The sequence below is a fragment of the Amblyomma mixtum genome, chromosome 1, assembly GCF_055824585.1.
Source record: "Amblyomma mixtum isolate Tamu chromosome 1, ASM5582458v1, whole genome shotgun sequence".
NCBI classification, from domain to species: domain Eukaryota; kingdom Metazoa; phylum Arthropoda; class Arachnida; order Ixodida; family Ixodidae; genus Amblyomma; species Amblyomma mixtum.
The window spans coordinates 142,472,082-142,486,189 of record NC_143012.1 but is presented as its reverse complement, the minus strand read 5'-3'; the positions used below and the strand labels follow the sequence as shown (position 1 = coordinate 142,486,189).

The 14,108-nt window shown below is 51.1% G+C and overlaps 1 pseudogene; it reads right to left on the bottom strand.

Annotated features, from left to right (window-relative positions):
• Positions 1-10,942: 10,942 nt before the first annotated feature.
• On the bottom strand, positions 10,943-12,838 carry LOC149367800 (uncharacterized; annotated as a pseudogene).
• Between the last annotated feature and the right edge of the window lie 1,270 nt (positions 12,839-14,108).

The following is a 14,108-nucleotide window of genomic DNA, read 5'->3' as shown; positions in this document are numbered from 1 at the left end:
GAGTTGGGGTAACGATTAGATTTCGAAAACCTGATGATGTTATTCTGTTGATGAGTTCTTTGGTCGCAATGCTTTCAGAAGAAAGATTATTGTTCAAATCACCCCCTAAAACCAACCTCAAGCCATTAGTAGCGGCAAATTCAAGAACAGTCAAGAAAATCCCCCCAAAAAAAACACTAGTATTCGCACAAGGGGGGCGATACATAACACAGAAAAGAGTGTTGCTGTTTTGCAAGCATAGGGCCTCATAATTTGGGTTCACAACAGTAAAATTGGGCACTTCATCACAAGACATTGTGTCCGAAACATAAATCGCCACACCACCACCCCGTTTTCCAGTTCGGCGCGCAGAAAAAACCCTATAGCCAGTCAGATTGCAGGCACTATCCTGTGAAGAAAACCATGTTTCGGTTATCATTATAATAGTAAACCTGAAAGCAAATTGTTCAAGAAACAGCGTGAATTGATCAGCTTTGTTAACGAGGGAACAGGCGTTTATCACATTTCATATTATCACTTTATCATATTTCGAAGTTGGCAGTATCTCACCAGTTCTACAATCTCTTCCTGCAATAGGCAGCTCGACTTCGTGTCGTAGGCAGCGTCGCGCTGCCTACGTCGCGCTGCCTAGGACATTGAAAGCAGCCTAGGAGCGGAAAAAAGGGTGGGTTAGATAAACAAAAATAAAAAGTCTTGATCCCCGTTCTCAAGTCGCGAAGCTATGTTGGAAAGCTTTTTTTTGAAATATGGAGATTAATGGGGCATTAGCCCTCCTGTAGCTTGAAGAAGAATTAGTTCGGCGAGAACGAAGGCTCTCTAAGAAGAGCTCCGCGTTTACATAAATACCGCAGTAGCGCATCGTAATTCCCAGTGGCGGGGCTAGTTGGTGATGCATTTTCTTTTCCCGAAATTTCCTCATGGAGGGGAGACGCTGTGCTCGCATGTAAGCATACGGCACGCGGAAGTAGGGGGAGGGAGGGGGGGGGGGACAGCCGGTCACAACTTGAGCGTGTTCTGCTTTGTTTTCCTTCCGAGAGGGTATTGTGTAGGCGCCCAGGGCGGAAGAGGGGGCCCCGAAACTAGGGTGTCTCGATGTGCGGGAGGGGAGAGCGGAGAGAAGCGCACGCACATCTAGGCGCCCTACGAGCACCTGTTTCTATTCACCCCAGCACTCGACTTGCACTTGCCGATCTGCGCCCTGCCTGTGGGATTAGTGCATTTTCCTGGCGCATTTTCCCTGTTTACATGAGTGGGATGCACGAGAAAGTTGACATGATGCGCTGCTCTCGCGTTCATGTAAACGGAGCTTATCGGCCGTCCCAGTGTTATGCGCTTTTCTTACAGTTACACTGCAAAAACTAGCGGTCACTTTGACGATCACCCTTTGGTCAATTTTGACGGGTCCTCGGTGTATTCCGAAAAGACTGTTCCTTCGGCGTGAATCAGGGGGAGAGGGCAGAGCAACGAGGCGCGCAAAAAATAAACAAAATTCCCGGCCTTCTGATTAGCTCTTCTTCGCAAACGTCATACGACCAATGACCTATTGCGATGCGGTCGCGTTCGGCGTCGCGCGGACTCTGCGTGCGAAGCATTTTTGGCCTCCTCGTGCCATCTTGGCGTGGTCGGTGTGCACGGGCCTTGTTTTTTTTTTCGTGTTCTCGCGCCATTTTGTTTTTTCGAGTTGGTGAGAAGACGGCGAGGCTGGGATTCATGGAAGCGGCTGCTGTCTCAAACCAAGTGCGCCTGATTACGGTAGGTGTACTGCATGTTTACTATATTTGCTTACATTTTTCTTTCGGAACGTGGTGTATGACACAAGCGCGGAGAGTCTCGTTCGAGCCGTCGTGGCGTGCACACCGCGGCGGCCGGCGTACGTACGTTTTTCGCCTCAAGCCCGTCGTGGATTCGTCTCGCGCTGTGCTCGCCCGCTTTCCTACACAAGGGTTACCATCTCTGCAAACTTTCTTCTGTGCGTTCCCTGTGAGCCCGCTCCTTCCTAACGCGAGAGGTGGCCTTGTATGCTTCTACACGCAGGTGAGGGGAACACGCGAGCCGATCGCGCGCTTGTGGCTGTTGTAAACAACGCGCTGTCGTGCTTTTGCGCGGTCTGCTTAGACTGCTGGTCGCGCGGCTCGTAAGATGTGGTGTGACAGCCATTACCCCATAGTGCTCCTTCGGTGCGTATTCGGCTTTCGAATTAAATCGTCCTCACTGTTTTTAAAACTCTTACTGTTCCAAAAGTATAGCACGCACGCATCGTATTGCTCAAGACGTGGCCTGCCTCCAGTTTTTAGAACAGCCGCAGGGGCTCGATCGGCCCGCATCGCGAAGATCCCGCGTGTTCGCTGCCGTATTGCTTCTACCTGCACTAGGTGCGTTCGCCTTTCCCTTCGTTTTTTGCGGGAACATCTCGACCACGCCTGTAACGTTGACTTTCGCGCTCTGCCGCGCCTATTTCGTCTGTCCGGAACTGTCCTGCAGCTCTTCGGTCGGCTGTACTCGCCCCTGCTCCTAACGCTGCAGCCGTGCGAGGCGGCGGCGGTCGGCCCGCTGGTTGTATGTTCCTGCTGCACTGGCCGTATTTTGACGTGATAACTCCGAGGTCCGGTGTGAGTGCAGCAATCTGTGATAGCTTCGTGCAAGTGGGCCCCGATTTTCTAGAACGAGCATCTTGCTAGGAATACATATTCGAAAGCAAAAGATCAGGCCAGACCGAGAGCCTTCGCTGCCCTGTAACCTTGAGGGTGAACCGAGCATAATCTCTGATGTCTTTCCTATGGCCCCAAGCCTGCCGTATGCGTAGTCTGTGTTAGTCTTGAAATTACACAGCAAAACTTTTGACCCAATAGTATTACGTGCTAGTAATTTTGTTCCCATGCAGGCTCAGGTGTGGGCGACATCCACCTACTTGCCCTTGCAGTCGACAGAGAGGAGTGGACAAGTGGACAAGTCTGGACAAGGCAGTGGTACTCCTTCTTGGAGCCTTTCTTGGTTTCAACATCTGTGATCCACCCGGCAGCCCTCTCACTATGGAACGTTTGCAGAGGTAAATGAGTGTGAAATAATTAGAAAGACCTTCTCTGTTAATGGTAGTGTTGGTTCGGGGCGTGGGAGCCCCGCATGCGAGGAACCTCTCAAGGCAGTTGCTGGGTGGAGACTGGAGGTTTATTTCTTTAGAGGGAGAGAGAGAGAGAGGGCGAGTGTACAAGAAAGCACTTCCTGTGCTGTGGGAATGCAGACGGTCACGGTAAGGGAATGGGGAATGCGTCAGTCGACGGGGCTGTGGGGATCAGATGTCGTCGGGGGAGACGCCTGCTAGCTTTTGTGGGTGCTAGCTTTTGTTGGAGCGGCCGGCCCGCGCTTGTTTCTTGGAAGCGGGCGGCGAGTATGCGCGGAGGAGGCAAGGGCTGCTGGAGCGGCCTGGCGTCGCTTGGTCGACGAACACGACATCCCTTCCTCCTTAGCTGTGGTCACCGTATCGGTCGGGCGGGCGCCGTTCACGCTGGGGTTGTAGCGCTTGCTGTTGCGTGGACCCGTTGGGTTGGTCTCCGCAAGGTTGTGTCGCACGGTCGTCCAGACTGGCCACAGGTTCTCCATGTTCGGAGGGGGGCGCTGATGGTAGGTCGTGCGCAGGCGAAGTTTCCGCTGGCAGCGTGATCACGTACGTAGCTGGCACAGTGTATTGTTCACTTGCTGCTGGTCCGTTCGTCCGATCGTGTGGCGGCGGATCTTCCGTCGGGTAGGCTGCTGCACCTTGCTTAATGTGGTCAAGGTGCCGACGAACCGTTCCGTTGTTGTGTTGAGAAGTCGTGCACTTCTGCGGAGCTCGTCGCTCCCTTGAGTCCTCGCTGCTGCCTTGACGCACTTTTTGATGGCAGGGTCAGGTCCAAAACACGTTGAAATGTCGTCTTTCTCCGCGAACAGTCTCTGTTGGGGGCGCTCGTCGTGGATCCCGCAGGCGAACCTGTCGCGAAGCATGACATCCTGGGGCAGCTGGTGGGGTTCCGTTATAGCTCTCCTTCGGCGGCCTCGATGTTGCAAGCGTTGTCGTCAGCACTCCAGAGTTGCAGTCGGCTGTCAAACTTGTGATGGCTGCGACGTAGCTGCTGATCGATTTGCTTTCTGTCGGCGTCGTCGATGTTGCAGGCGTTGTCGTCAGCACTCCAGGGTTGCAGTCGGCTGTCAAACTTCTGAGGGCTGCGACGTAGCTGCTGATCGACTGTTACGGCAGTTGGTCACGTCGCTGGAAAACGTTACGGCTGTACAGCTCGGATGGTCAAGCGCACCGGCTGTACAGCTCGGATGGTCTGCCATCGACGTGCTTCTGGAGAAGTGTGACTAGGTCTCCATAGCTGACTTCTCCGGGTGGTCTAGGATCGAAGTGCTTCAGGAGAAGTGTGACTATAGGTCTCCATAGCTGACTTCTCCGCGAGTCTTCGGTGTGACCAGCACGCGAGCAGTCTCGAAGGTGTCGGTCCGCATAGCGTCAGGAGGAGCGCGTGCTTCTTTACTTCGTCGGAGACATCGTTTGCCACGAAGTAGAATGTGAGGCGCTGAATCCACGATCCGCGAAAAGGCTCGATGACACCGTGTAGTCCTCGAGTAGCCATCGGCGACACTTCGAACTGCGTACGTTCTACATCCTATTTCTCGTCGCCAGTGTTAATGGCGTGTTGGTGCGGGGCGTGGGAGCCCCGCATGCAAGGAACCTCTCAAGGCAGTTGCTGGGTGGAGACTGGAGGTTTATTTCTTTAGAGGGAGAGGGAGAGAGGGCGAGTGTACAAGAAAGCACTTCCTGTGCTGTGGGAATGCAGACGGTCACGGTAAGGGAATGGGGAATGCGTCAGTCGACGGGGCTGTGGGGGGATCAGATGTAGTCGGGGGAGACGCCTGCTAGCTTTTGTGGGTGCTAGCTTTTGTTGGAGCGGCCGGCCCGCGCTTGTTTCTTGGAAGCGGGCGGCGAGTATGCGCGGAGGAGGCAAGGGCTGCTGGAGCGGCCTGGCGTCGCTTGGTCGACGAACACGACATTTTCTATAAAGGTAGGGATTTCAGGAGCAGTAATAAAATTATTCAAATAATATGCGTGCCTTAAAATCGAGTACTTCTTCGAACGAAGAAGCTTAGCTGACCTCTGGTCAGCTTCCTTGGCTTTGTGGGTTCTTACAGGGTGCTGCAATACAAGGTGCAGGACTGAAATCTTTTCTTTCAGGGATTTATGGTTTATGCACTAGTGAGTAATCTCATAACTTGGCAGCTCTTAGCACAGCAAGCTGGCACTATTCATATCGTGCATCATCGCTTACAGTGTTTACCAAATTTGTTACATGTGTAGAGCGGTTTATTGGCACCTTCAATCGCCGGCGACGAAGACTCTGGCGCAAGAAGTCTAAGAACGAGCGAGGCGAGGGACCGGCACACAAGCGGCAGTTCTCCAGCACGAGCCTCCTACGGGCGGCGCTAGCGCTTCGTCGTCGTTGGTGGCGGTGCTGTATCATCTTCTTCATTCCAACTGCCCCGGCGGAAAGAGGGAGCCATCCTGGCGACTCAGGGCGAGGAGACGACGAGAGGGCTGTAATAAGGCTTCAAGCGGCTGATATGAACGACGTCGCGACCACGGCGGCGATGGTCCAAAGAAGGTGTCACCGGTTCGATGATATAGTTGACAGGTGACGTACGCTCTAAGATACGGTAGGGACCAATGTGCTTGGCCGAAAATTTGGACGCAGCCGGAACAGAGAGCCAGACCAATGATCCAGTGGAGAAGTGTGCAGCGGGCGTGTCTTGATCGGACTCATGTTTGCGGAGTCCTTGACGTTCGGCGGTGAAAGAGCGAGCCAACTGGCGGCACTGCTCAGCATGGCGGGTAATGTCAGAAAGGGAAGTATATTCTGAGCTGTCGGGGTTGTAGGGAAGGATGGTGTCCAGGAGGCAGGAAGGCTCGCGCCCGAATAAAAGAAAGAAAGGGGAAAAGCCGGTGGTTTCCTGAGATGAGGTGTTATATGCATAGGTCACGAACGGAAGGACTTGATCTCAATTAGTGCGGTCGGAGCTAATGTACATGGCGATCATGTCCCCAAGAGTTCGGTTGAATCGTTCAGTGAGGCCGTTAGTTTGAGGGTGGTAAGCAGTAGTGGTACGGTGGACTGAGTGGCACGCATCGAGAAGCTCGTGAACAACTTCAGACAAGAAAACACGGCCGCGGTCACTGAGAAGTTCTCGCGGAGCGCCGTGACGCAGGACGAAGTGATGAAGAAGGAAGAGGGCGACGTCGCGAGCAGTAGCCGCAGGTAGGGCAGCGGTCTCAGCATACCGAGTGAGGTGGTCCACGGCAACTATAATCCATCGATTCCCGGCGGTCGTGAAGGGGAGCGGCCCTTCTAGGTCGGATGCCCACACGATCGAAAGGGCGAGCCGGGCACGGTAATGGCTGTAACGGGGCAGTCGAGGGTCGAGGTGGCGACTTCCGCTGCTGACAGGCTGTGCAGGAGCGAACGTAGCGACGAACGAAGTTGTACATGCCTCGCCAGTAGTACCTCTGCCGTAGTCGCTCGTAGGTTTTTAGTGATCCAGCGTGAGCGCTCTGAGGGTCGGCATGGTAGTGCGCACAGATCTCAGACCGAAGGTGTCGAGGAATCACGAGGAGCCACTTTCGGCCGTCCGGTCGATAGTTGCGGCGGTACAGGAGATCGTCGCGGATGGCAAAATGGGAAGCTTGGCGACGAAGAGCTCGAGGGAAGGAGGACGTAGAGTGGGCACGAAGGACAGCGAGCAGGGACGAAATCCATGGATCCTGGCGCTGTTGATTGGGCATGTCCATAGTAGTGAGCGCTGCGAGTAGGGAATCAGGAAAGGGGGAAGAGGGCGCAGGAGAGGGCAGTGGCGAGCGTGACAAGGCGTCGGCGTCGGAGTGCTTGCGGCCCGACCGGTAGACTACGGTAATATCGAATTCCTGAAGACGGAGCGCCCAGCGGCCAAGGCGTCCTGAGGGATCTTTGAGGGAGGCCAACCAGCACAAGGCGTGGTGATCAGTAACGACGGTGAACGGGCGGCCATATAAGTATGGGCGGAATTTCGTGAGAGCCCACACTACGGCCAGACACTCCTTTCCAGTCACGGTGTAGTTCGACTCTGCTTTGGTGAGAGCACGGCTGGCGTACGCAACAACGTATTCAGAAAATTCGGGCTTGCGCTGGACCAGGACAGCACCGAGGCCGATTCCGCTTGCGTCGGTGTGCACCTCAGTAGGAGCACTGGGGTCATAGTGCCGAAGAATGAAATGAAATTTCATTCTTCGGCACTGGGAAATTTCAGAATGAAATTTCCCATGGGCTGAAAAGCCCGTCCGAAAAATCTGGTATCAACATGGTGTTTTCAGCCCCTCATGAGCTATCTGGTCTTTTCACCCGCATCTCTGGCTGTGCAGAGAACAAGCGTGCAAGACCAACCACCAAACAAGGTTCACAAAGTGTGTGGTGGGAGTTCTGTATTCAACCCCATGGGCTGTAGGAAAGTATACATCGAGCAGGCTGGGCAATGCCTGAATGAATGCCTCAGGAAACACATTGCGTGTGAGCGCAGGGAGCAACCTGACGTTGCATGTGAGGGACTGTAGCAAATGTTTGCCACTGTTTCACCGCACGAGCATTACTAGCAGGGGGAAGTCCTTGCACGAGGGAGGACTGGTTGAAGCATTTTTAATCAAAAAGAATGAGCAATCCTGCATAAGCGAGCCATCTATCCTTAGCATAGTGAAAGACTGCTGTTTTTTGCCTGGGATGGAAAGATGATTGAACTTGATTTTTTCATTTGCATGGGCGCTTGAGCGAGAAAATGGCTTCAAGTACGTGGATGAGCCAAAAATGAATCATTTGTAAGTCCGCCAAAAGTGTGTGACTTCTTCTGGTCCTGTGTCACGGTTTTCAGGACATTGCAGAAAATACCTGTTATAATTGTTTATGTAATTCAAAATATCTTTGGTCATCTATGATGCCCACTTAGACTTGAAGCAAGTAATGCGTAACCCTATCAGTACATGTGTTGTACACCTTGTGATGGTCACAAGTGCTTCCTCCAGAATGATGCATTGATCTGCCAGAGTTGTCCAGTTGAAAGGAATGCTTCTGATACCTTCCACTTCCAGACCTGCCCTCCTAAGACCGCCTAGATTGGTTTATGTGCCGTTGCCTGCTGATCAAAGCTTTGCCTTGAGGAAATCGGATGTGTACTCTCTTTCACAAATTAAAGTAGAGTGACTGTGTTGCTTTCGAGTGGTAAATGTAAAGGTAATGTCGTGTATATAGCCTGAATGGTTGCATCAACAAAAGGATGATGCAATAAGAGAACAAGACAGTACACCTTTTGAACTACAGTGTAAAATTTTAGGGTCACCTAAAGATCAAGTCGTTCTTGATCTTTAGGTGACGCTCCTGCGCATGTGACGACAAGCTTTATAAGTACGTTTCAGGCATGCATTAAAATCAGTTGGAAGTTGGCGCTTCGTCCTGTTACCTACCTATGTGTCTGTCTGTTTTTTGCGCCTAAAACCTATTCGAAGATTTTATTCGCAGGTGGCTGCCCGGTTCATGTGATAGAGGGAGTGGAAGGAAGAGACGCTTTGCCGAAGTCTTCTCCCCCCTCCAACCAAGCACGCCACTGCGAGTGCGGGGTCAGCCCCCTGCACTGTGCCCGCATTTGTGCCTCCCAATCCCCTGGCCTCTTCCACTTCCCGAGGGCCCTCCCTCCCTACAGCCCCTGCCCCCACTCACCCCACAGCCCCTGCCACCATCCCACAGCCCCTGCCACCACCCATCCCACAGCCCCTGGCACCACCCTTCCCAGCCCCTAATGATTAATTCTATTTGGACTTTTTCATAAAGTAAATGTTCTTTTCATGAATACTTTGGTTGTCTCATTTTATGAATATTGGCATGGTTGCTTACGAGTGAACATTTTCATTAATGTTGGCCACTGAAGATAAAAATTAACATATGCTTTACTGCCGAGTAGTAAATAGAAAAGGGCAGTGGCATGCCAATCTTTAAGCCACTGATGTGACAGGTTGTATGCACTGTCATGAATGAAAAAGCCTGTGCTTAGTCTGCATTGACAGTGCCAAATGGCTATCCATGGGACTAATATTGGCATCAACAATGGGACATCAATGGAATAGCTGATGTTCAGTACATAGTGGTAGTACCAGCATGGCTGAACATTGGACCGATAATTGCAGGACCAATGAAGTATGAGTGGAAAGGCCAGTGATATGCCCATGCTGGCAGTGCCACAATGGCTGAACAATGGAGCAATCTTGGTATGAAGTATGGGCCAAGGTTGGAAAATGTAGTAATGTGCTTGTATGCCAATGCCAGCCCAATATTGATGCCACTGTTTTCCAACAATGAGCCATTGTTGGTACAATCCTGGCGTGCTGCCTGGGTACTCATCACGTTTTGAGATTTCGTGGGGTCTGCTACCACCCTGACCCCACAGCGCCATCTGTAGGTCCGTTCGATTCACCGTGCACGATCTACACTAGTTCATGCAGTGCACAGCAAGTGCCGTGCAAGTGCAACACTCATGCAGCGCCAGTTCAGACGTACAGGCGTAGCGCGACACTAGCGCCAAATAGGAACGAATGCTAAAGTGCAGAAATCGTGCAAGCCTTCTGCTTCGTTTGCGACGCACGCGCGCGGTTGTCACGTCTCCTTTCTCTGAACTTCCAAGGAAAAGAAAATGGACCGCGACCTGCTGCCAACGATCATACAAACAGCTATGGAGCTTGTAGACTCCGACAGCAGTGACGAAGAGGATTTTGAAGAACTTGTTGCAGTGGCAGCGACGAAACTGGCAAGGTTGAGGAGGAACCGCATGCCTCGTTACTGCGAAGAAGTCGTAGGCCGCTATTATGACTTTGAGTTCAAGCGTTTGTTTCGCCTGTCTCAGGGCACATTTGAAACGGTTGTAAGTTCTTTCGAAGCGTCGCAGTTTTTTACACACCCTACCGGAGGTCGTCCTCAAGTGAGTGCCGAAAAGACTTGTCTTATTGCTCTAGGCTACCTCGGCCACCAGAATGCCATGTATTCGCTGGCTGACCGATTTGATGTGTCAGTATCTTCTGCGAGTGCTTGCATTGATAGAGTGCTGAACTTTATGAACAGCATTAGTGCATCAGTGATCGCCTGGCCTGATCAGCGTCAGCAGGAGCGCATCAAGGTTGTCTTCTTGGCGAAAACCGGCGGCAAGGGACCACGCAACGCTATCGGCTGCGTGGACGGCTGCCACGTCGAGATCAATAAGCCCGCAGAGTCGCCGCAATCCTACTACAACCGTAAAAAGTGGCCGTCGAGAGTACTGCAGGGCGTGTGCGACGATCGCAATATGTTTATTGATGTTTTCATTGGATTTCCAGGGTCGGGCCATGACGCTGGGGTACTTCGGGCAAGTCCTTTTTTTGAAGCCTGTTCTCAGAAATGCAGTAATGGGTACGTGCTGGGTGACTCGGCATATCCGCTACTACCTTGGCTTTTGACACCGTACCGGGACAATGGGCGAGGCTCTCCTTCGTGGAAGAACTTTAATAACGTGCACTCGCGACAAAGGGTCGCGATCGAAAATTCATTTGGACTGCTCAAACAACGTTTTAGAAGGCTGTACCTTGTGGACGCCGCAAGCATTAAGCAATGCTGCCTGCTCGTAATGGCGGCATGTGTGCTGCACAACATGTGCAACGAAGAAAGGGACTTTTTCGAAGAACTCGAACACCTGCTCCAGCAAGATGTCGTCGAGAATGACGAGGACGGTGATCTCGTCTTTAACAGTGCTGGCAACTGCGAAAGCATGCGAAATGCTATAGCACAAACGCAGTGCTGCTGTGTGCCTCTGTGCGGTTTCTTGCGACTACATTGCAAGCAATAAACATATATGAGAGAGAAATGAAGTTAATTTATTCGCTGCTTTTCGGAGCCTGCCCCTGCCCCTCCACGGCGGCAACGAGGCGTTCCAGAAGAGCTAATGTTTTTTTGCGCCCTTTCAGCTCTTTCCTTCCTTGCTTCAGCAAGTTGCTCAATCAGTAGTTCAGTGGAAGTGTTTTTTCTTTTCATCCCTTTCCCCGATCTCGGGAAAGACTGCCCTCGCTGTGGTGGGCCTTCTTCCTCCGACACCTGCGGTGGGCTCGGCGAATCCGGGTGTGGTGAGCCTGCTTGGTGCTCATCGCGGCTAGCGGATTGTTCGCCAATGCTTGGTTCCGGGGGTTTGCTAGAACATGAAAACATTTTGAGCCTTATTTCGTAAGGTGTGAGCTTTACAATGTAGCGGAGTTCACCTGCACAAGAGCATTATGACGAGCATGAAAAAGCTTGCAGGAAAAAAGCATTACAAAAAGTATTGCCGGCAGAAAGCTGGCGCCAAAATAAGAAACCTCGAAACCTGTGACCTCACCTGCAATTTCTGGGCTCCATCACTCTACCAGGGGCTAGCAGAATGGTAGGAGTAATGTGATGCTCCTTTTCTAAAATACGAGCCATTTTTCTGAAGTGGGCAAAATAACAATTGATATTTTTGTAAATGACCAGTACAGCACTGATGTCCACTTACTCTTCAAACTCGAACGTCACCCGCGAGTGGCCAGACGAAGAATTCTTCTCTTTCGTCCTTTTGTATGCCCTCTCCAGGGTTTTCCATTTGTTTTCAACTTGGAGAGGGCTCAAGTCGGAGCCAAACTCCTCGTTTATTCTGTCCACCAGGGACTGCCACAGCATTTTTTTCGTGCTGCATGAAACGAGACGTAACAAAAAGCATGCAGTGTATCAGTTACCAGACGAAGCTGTCCTGAAATTCATATACCTTGGACGCAAGTACAGTACACTATTGGAAATGACCAGCGCGAAAACAGACGGAGACAACTAAAGAAACGCAGACGACAGGACGGGCGCTGCTCTTGTCTCCGTCTGTTTTCGCGCTGGTCATTTCGAATCATGTCCCACCAACTCGCCCAATCAGCAATTTTGACAGTACACTACCTTACCAGGTACTGTCACTTCAAAAAAGAAAAGAAACGTTTGTAAACGTAACTTCCGCGTGGTAGCATGTAAACCTGTTAAGCTTTCCGCACTCGTTCGGACCAGTATAAATGAAATAAAACTTACCGAAAGCCGCCCTTCTTTCCCACGAGCGCTTTCATGTGTGGATAACGCTCGATGAGAAAAAGAGTCTTGCTCCCGATCCATCGTTCGGGCTCAGGAGAGCTGCTTCGGGGCGGCGCGTTGCTCTGCGGCGGCGGCGGTGTGGACGTTCGGCGATCAGCCGGGTGGTTATCTGTGTCGTCGCTCAACACCGCCGATACGATTGTGCCGTCTGTGCGAGAGTATAAATATTGATGTTTTGTGAGCCACCGCTACATAAAGCGGGATAGTTGAAATCTGGGTCGTAGCGTAGAATAAAAATCTGTCAAATGTCGAAGGAGAAGAGGCGATGGACACACGGCTGGATAAAGCCAACGTATTTAAAAACGTTGGATAGCAAACATGCCAAGCTATCTAACAACGAACTTGGTTAGTACCAAGCTCATTTACGGGGAACGAGAAAAAAAAAGCAAAGAACAAATTACATTAGTTAAATAAGCCAAAAAAGAAACAAGTACATGCAAGCGCGGCGTCGGAGCATGAGTAAACGCATGCACGTGTTTCTATTTTTGTTGACCGAGCGAAGCCTTACCTGGTGTAGCGTACATAAATCCGTTCTCTGAGTTCAGTTGTTGGCCGTCTTCGCCAACGATAGGCGTTAACAGTGTATTAACGCCGTTGACAACGCCGAACATGCAGCCATCGTTCGTAACTGCCATTTTCGGGATGGAAGTAGCGCACGCCTCTCGCTGTCGTCTGCTGTGGCACTGGCTGCACGCAATCGGCACTGCCAGTCGAGAGAGTGTAGAATTTTTCTGGATTAGGACTGCACGACAGCTACACTTGTGTGCAAAGAACGGCGTCGTGTAGAGGGCGCTAGGCTGCACTCGTGAAACGAATGGCGAAGTGCTGCACGAAGAGAACTAGCGTAGGCAGTGTAGGTGAATCGAACTGACCTTGTGGCAGCAACTACTCATCACGTTATGAGATTTCGTGGGGTCTGCTACCACCCTGACCCCACAGCGCCATCTGTGGCAGCAACTACTCATCACGTTTTGAGATTTCATGGGGTCTGCTACAACCCTGACCCCACAGCGCCATCTGTGGCAGCAACTATTCATCACGTTTCGAGATTTCGTGGGGTCTGCTACCACCCTGACCCCACAGCGCCATTTGTGGCAGCAACTACTCATCACGTTTCGAGATTTCGTAGGGTCTGCTACCACCCTGACATCACAGCGCCATCTGTGGCAGTAACTAGAAAACATCACATCTCGCATTGAGACTTGTAGCGCCATCTAAAATACTATTGTAGAAAAAACCAACTGCCGCGTGCCAATGATGATGTCTCGGTCCAATACGGTGGATAGAGGTGGAACAATGTGAGTATGACGTCAGGGGACGATATGGCGGCATAGTTTCGGTTTCTCAAATTCAAGGTGGCGGCCATTCCACTTGGTTGTGCCGTCCTATCCCTCCTTCGATAGACGTTCCCGTGCCCTTCCACAGACGTTCATTTTAATGCTCTGTTCATGAAAGCACGGGTGACACAGCACCTATTAGGTCGTACTTTTTCTTGCCATTAATAGGCCAGAATTCTTAACAAGCATTCTTAACAAGCATCAAGACACAGAACTTCTCACAATGAAACAGTTGCAGCAGTATTTTGTAAATATGTAACGTTTCTTTTTTTTTTCTTACTGTGTCATATTATTTCCTGTTTGTTTTTTGATGTGATGTTAATCAGAGTACGACATCGTTCAATCTATTATGTGTTGTCAGAATAGGTTCTTCAATGTTAAAAATCTATTTTTAATTGTCAATAGTAATTCAAATCATCTGCATTTCAGTTATATCTTGTATTGTATTATATCTGCTCTTGTTTTGTGATCTATTTATTGCGTTTCCACTGTTTGTCGTTTTGTAAAAGCCAAGTGAAGGTTTCAGTGGCCACGTCAAGCTGCCCAGAGCAGCTTTTAGTCCTGAAAG